Source organism: Myotis lucifugus, unplaced genomic scaffold (assembly GCF_000147115.1).
Source record: "Myotis lucifugus unplaced genomic scaffold, Myoluc2.0 scaffold_892, whole genome shotgun sequence".
NCBI classification, from domain to species: domain Eukaryota; kingdom Metazoa; phylum Chordata; class Mammalia; order Chiroptera; family Vespertilionidae; genus Myotis; species Myotis lucifugus.
Genome location: NW_005871940.1, coordinates 144,551 through 150,413, shown reverse-complemented (window position 1 = coordinate 150,413; position 5,863 = coordinate 144,551). Strand labels below are relative to the sequence as shown.

The window sequence follows — 5,863 nt, the reverse complement described above, 5'->3', positions numbered from 1 at the left end:
AGAAACATCAATGATAAGAGAGAATCATTGATTGGCTGCCTCCTGCACGCCACCTACTGGAGATTGAGCTCGCAACCCAGGCATGTGCCCTTGGCTGGAATCGAACCTGGGACCCTTCAGTCCATAGGCCAATGCTCTATCCACTGAGCCAAACCAGCTGGGGATGACTTTTTATTCAGAAGATCTAAAACTACCTGCACTTGACTCTAACAAAGAGCCACAGCCTTGCTGCTCAGAGTGGTCCTCAGAGCAGGATCTTCAGCCTCAGCATCACACAGGACATTGATTCTCAGAATCAAAAGCCCATCAGGACCTGATAAAAAAAAAACAACAAAGAATGATTTAAGGCCTTTTTGATGTCTTTGTTCCTGAGACTATAGATGAAGGGGTTCAGCATGGGTATGACCACACAGTACATCACTGAGGCTGTTACACTTGATTGTGCATTGTGGGTAGCAGCAGAGCTGAGATACACTCTTAGGCTCCTACAATAAAATAAGGAGACAACTGAGAGGTGAGATGCACAAGCAGAGGATGTTTTATACTTCCCATGAGCTTATGACATCCCATGTGTGCAGGACACTATTTCAGAGTATGAGTAAAGGATCCCAGTGAAAGGACCACCAACAAGCAGGGGAGCTGAAAAATAGATCACCATGTTATTTTAAAAGATGTCAGAAAGGCAAGTTTGATCATCTGATTGAGTCCCCAGGAAAAATGAGGGATTTCCAAGTCCATGCAGCATTGAAGCAAGGAATTCAGGATACTCATGATCCAAGTCATCACAACCAGCAGTCCAAAGCCGAGGGCTCATGATGGCCATGTGGTACAGAGGGTGGCAGATGGCCACAAACTGTCATAGGTCATCACGGTTAAGAGGAAAACATCCAACCCAACAATAACTGTATATACAAATATATCTCGGTGATACAGCATTTATAGGTTTTGGTTTTGCTCTGTGTCTTGATGTTCACTAGCATTTTTGAGATGGTGGTAGAGGTGAAACAGATGTCTGCCAAGGACAGGGAGGAGAGGAAGAAGTACATGGTGCGTGCAGGGTGCATATGGGTCCACAGTGGCCCTCATCCCCAGGCAAGGTATGGCCCTGACTTGAGAGCTCTGGCAGTGTGGATATTGTGAGGGACAGGGCCTGCTCAGAGCCAAGCACTTCCTTTTGTTGCCTCTCAAGCCCACATCCCAGTATTGGCACACTGATTCTGCTCTCTTCCTTTTAGTCTTGTTTGCAGAAGTACTGCACTCTGGAGACTCAGACCATGTGCTACTGATTCCTTTGTCCTGAACTCATGTGGCATGAGCACCCCAGAAGCATTATGTTGAAGAATCTAGAAGCATGGTGTGGGGAGGGGCACATTTCACCCTCGGGGATAGGTAAGGCTGTGACCAGAAGCCCAATAGCATCTCCAGGGCATCCAGCACAGGGGAGGCATCCTCCCAGGCCAGGCTAGGGAGTTTAGCCGCTTTCAGTACACCCTTCTTTGGGGTGCTCTGGTGCCTGCCCAGGGCCATGGCTCCAGCTCACCTGACTATCTCCTCCCAACCCTCCCACATGTTTCCTCCTAGGAGCCCTGATTGTAGAATTTGGTTTTCCTACCCTCTACCTCCTAGCCAGGTCCGCCACTCACTGAGACCTCCTCCACTGTGGCAACCAAGGGCCTGGCTACCAGGGAAGTCCCAAAGAGACCTGAAAGTGTCTGTGTGTGTCCAGAACCACAGGGCAGATGTCCTACCCTCCCCAGCAATTCTCCTGTCCTCCTTCCCATCATCTGGGCATCCCTGGCTCCCTCCTGCCTCTCCATGTCCAAGGCAATAGAAGGATCTTCTAACTCATTGTCTTTAGCTGAGCACTGACACCTGCTCTAGCTACTGGGGAGACAGAGTGACCACCACTTAGAAGCTTGTACTTATAGAGGCCTTTATAGGCCTTAATAAATGAGTCCACCAATCTCCCAAGTCCATGAAAGTGGAACTCATGTTCTCATTACTGTTTTATAGGTAAAGAGAATAGAGCACAGACAGGTGAGGTTGCTCACCCAGGGCTACACCTCCAGACAGTGGCAGGGTTAGGGCCTGACCCCTGACCACTCTGGTCTTCTGCTCTCATGAGAGCCATAGACATGGTTCCAGATTTCCACTCTGTCCAGAGAAGAGAGACAAAAAATAACAAATGAGCCCTAACCCATTTGGCTCAGTGGACAGAGTGTCAGCCTGCGGACTGAAGGGTCCCAGGTTCGATTCTGGTCAAGGGCATGTACCTTGGTTGTGGGCACATCCCCAGAAAGGGGTATGCAGGAGGCACCTGACCAATGTTTCTAACTCTTTATCCCTCCCCCTTCTCTCTTAAAAAATCAATAAAATATATTTTAAAAAAAAGAAATAGCAAATGAGCAAGAATATACTATTCAGTGAAAAGGGCGATGAAGATCTCAAAAGAGGGTGGCAGGTGGGAGATGGACTTGAGTCAGGGTTGAATGATTCACTCAGACTCCCATAACCTAGAAAAACTGTTATACTCCTGGTCACAATTTATTACAGGGAAAGGATACTGATTAAAATCAGCAAAGGACAAGGCACATGGGTGGGACTCAGAGAACACCAGGCATGAGCTTCCAGGTGTCCCCTCCCAGTGGAGTGCAAGCTCTCAACTTGCCCAGCCATGATCTGGGACAACATGCAGTGAGTATTTCCAATCAGGGAAACTCACTCAATTGGTGCTGTCCAGGTTTTTTACTGGGAGTTCATCACGTGGGCCTGACTGACCACTCATGTGGTTGACCTCAGCCTCTTCAGAGGACAAGCTGATAGTGCATTGCTGGCCTAAGGCCTCCACCATAAATCACATGGGCCTGACTCTCTGACATGTTCTAATGTCTGAGGTATCTAGACAATCTTATCAGGCAGGACACTCCAGGGCCTTAAAGATGACCTCCCCAGAGAAAGGCAAGGCAAAAGCATCATGCAGACAGGCCTTCCTTCTGAAGGTGCATGATTGGAGCACCCCAACACCACTGAGTTAACTCTTTACTGCGGACAACTAAATACCGAATCAGGAATGCATATTTAAAGAGTTCATGTTAAAGCTAAAGCTGAAGGAAGTTGGTGCTTCCCTGATCCAGACTTCAGATAAAACTGCAACCCCAGCCAACACCTGGACAGCAGCCTGTGAAAGACCCTGAAGGAGGAGCCATGCAGACTTCTGGGGGAAGAGAGTTCCAGGAAGAGGGAACAGTGGGTGCAGAGGCGCTGAGGTGGGACTAAGCTTCCAAGAAGAAAAGGAAGGACAAGATAGGATGAAAGAAGGAGATGACTTCAGAAAAGCCATTTGGAACAAGGTTGGAATGCCTTATGGACAGGATGACAACACCCGTTTAGGGCCTGAAGAACTGAGCTGGTTGTGGAACTATACTCTAAGAAGGGAAAAATGATTGGACTGACTACAAGACAGCCCTCATGATCCCAGCCTCCTGGTATCCATGTGTAATCCCCTCCTTGAGTGTGGGCACTTCTAACAGTACAGTAAGACAATGGTGATAGGATGTCATTTTCAAGATTTATAGAAGATTGACATTTCCATCTTGCTTTCTATTTCTCCCTCTCTCTCTCTCTCTTTCTCTCTCTCTCTCTCCCTCTGACTTTAAAAAGATCATAGAAAGAGAATGTTTTAAAGCAGAAACAGTGAAATAGTTCAGAAAAAAGTCATAAAATACTCCAAATAACTTTTCACGCCAACAAATAAGTAGCCTAGCACATGAACAGCATATTCCATACTTTATTGATTAGATTTATGCCATGAAAAACATTTTTGTACAGTACAAAATTTATTCCGAACTTTATTGATTAGATGTGTTCTATGAAAAACATTTTGTACAGTGAAAAATTGTATGGCTATTATTGCTTCATTACATTTTAGGTTATCTCTAACTCTAACCATATAAGACCAAACTATGCATTAAAATGTGTATTTTCTTGTAGGCTCTCCTTAGAAATGTGTTTGATAGTCAATTTTTGCTAGTGGCTATGGTAGGCATGTGGACACACAGCTGAATAATAGAATGAAGAATATAAAACCAGGACACTAGATAGAAAACATACTATCATGTTAAAGTCTACATTATCAAGATTAGCAGTAAAGGTAGTGCTATAGAAAATAGTGATAGCCTAGCCAGCATGGCTCAGTAGTTGAGCATCGATCTGTATACCAGGAGGTAACATTTCTATTATGGTGGGGGTATGTGCGCAGGTTGCAGTCTCGATCCCTAGTGTGGGCCGTGCAGAAGGCAGCTGATTGGTTTTTCTCTCACATCATGGATTTTTATACTTTCTCTTCCTCTCCTTTCCACTCTCTGAAGTCAATACAAATATATTTTTTTAAAAGAAAAGAATAATGACAAGGCCACTGTTCTAAAAACTGCTGGTACTGGCACAAGAACAGACATATAGATCAATGGAATAGAGTAGAGAACCCAGAAATTGACCCAAACCACTATGCTTAATTAATATTTGACAAAGGAGGTAAGAACATACAATGGAATCAAGACAGTCTCTTCAATAAATTGTGTTGGGAAAATTGAACAGACACATGCAAAAAAATGAAACTAGACCACCAACTTACACCATACACAAAAATAAACTCAAAATGGATAAAGGACTTAAACATAAGATGGGAAACCATAAAATTATTAGAGGAATCCATAGGCAGCAAAATCTCAGACATATGTTGAAGCAATTTCTTCACTAATACAACACCTAGGACAATGGAAACTAAAGAGAAAATTAAAAAAATGGTACTACATCAAAATAAAAATCTTTTGTACGGCAAGAAAAACCATCAACAAAGCAACAAGAACGCCCACTGCATGGGAGAAAATATTTGCCAGTGTTATCACCGATAAGGGTTTAATCTCCAACATTTACAGGGAACTCATACAACTTAACAAAAGGAAGATAAACAATCCAATCAAAAAGTGGGCAAAGGACTTATAAAGATACTTTTGGAAAGAAGACTTAAGGAAGGCCAAGAGACATAGGAAAACAGGCTCAAAGTCACTAAGCATCCAAGATGTGCAAATTAAAACAACAATGAGGTACCATCTCACACCTGTCAGAATGGTTATCACCAACAAATCAACAAACGACAAGTGCTGGCAAGGATGCGGAGAAAAAAGAACCCTCCTGCAACTGCTGGTGGGAATGCAAACTGGTGCAGCCACTGTGTAGAACAGTATGGATTTTCCTCAAAAAACTAAAAATGGAACTCTCATTTGACCCAGTGATCCCACTTCTAGGAATATATCTCAAGAAATTAGAAACACCAATCAGAAAGGATATATACACCCCTATGTTCATAGCAGCACAATTTGCCATAGCTAAGATTTGAAAACAGGCTAAGTGCCCATAAGCAGATGAGTGGATTAAAAAACTGTGGTACATTTACACAATGGAATACTATGTTGTGGTAAAAAATCGAGAATTCTTACCATTTGCAACAGCATGAATGGAACTGGAGAGCATTACGCTAAGTGAAATAAACCAGTCAGAGAAAGATAAATATTACATGATCTCATTTATGGAATACTAGTTGTTCGGTGCACTAAATTTGTGCATGGGGGGAGGGGTGTTGTCCCTCAGCCCGGCCTGCACCCTCTCCAATCCAAGACCTCTCAGGGGATGTCCAACTGCCGGTTTAAGCCCAATCCCACAGGGCCTAAACCGGCCATCGGACATCCCTCTTAATATCCGAGTTTTTTGGACCAAAAAAAAATTCCCTTGGGGGGGGGGGGGGAAACCACCAAAAATTTTTTTTTGGGGGGCCCCCCCAACCAGGGGGGTTAAAAAAAAAAAAAAA

General features: G+C 44.0%; 1 pseudogene; it reads right to left on the bottom strand.

Annotated features, from left to right (window-relative positions):
- Positions 1 to 295: 295 nt before the first annotated feature.
- LOC111824085 lies at positions 296 to 2,137 on the bottom strand (annotated as a pseudogene).
- Positions 2,138 to 5,863: the final 3,726 nt, after the last annotated feature.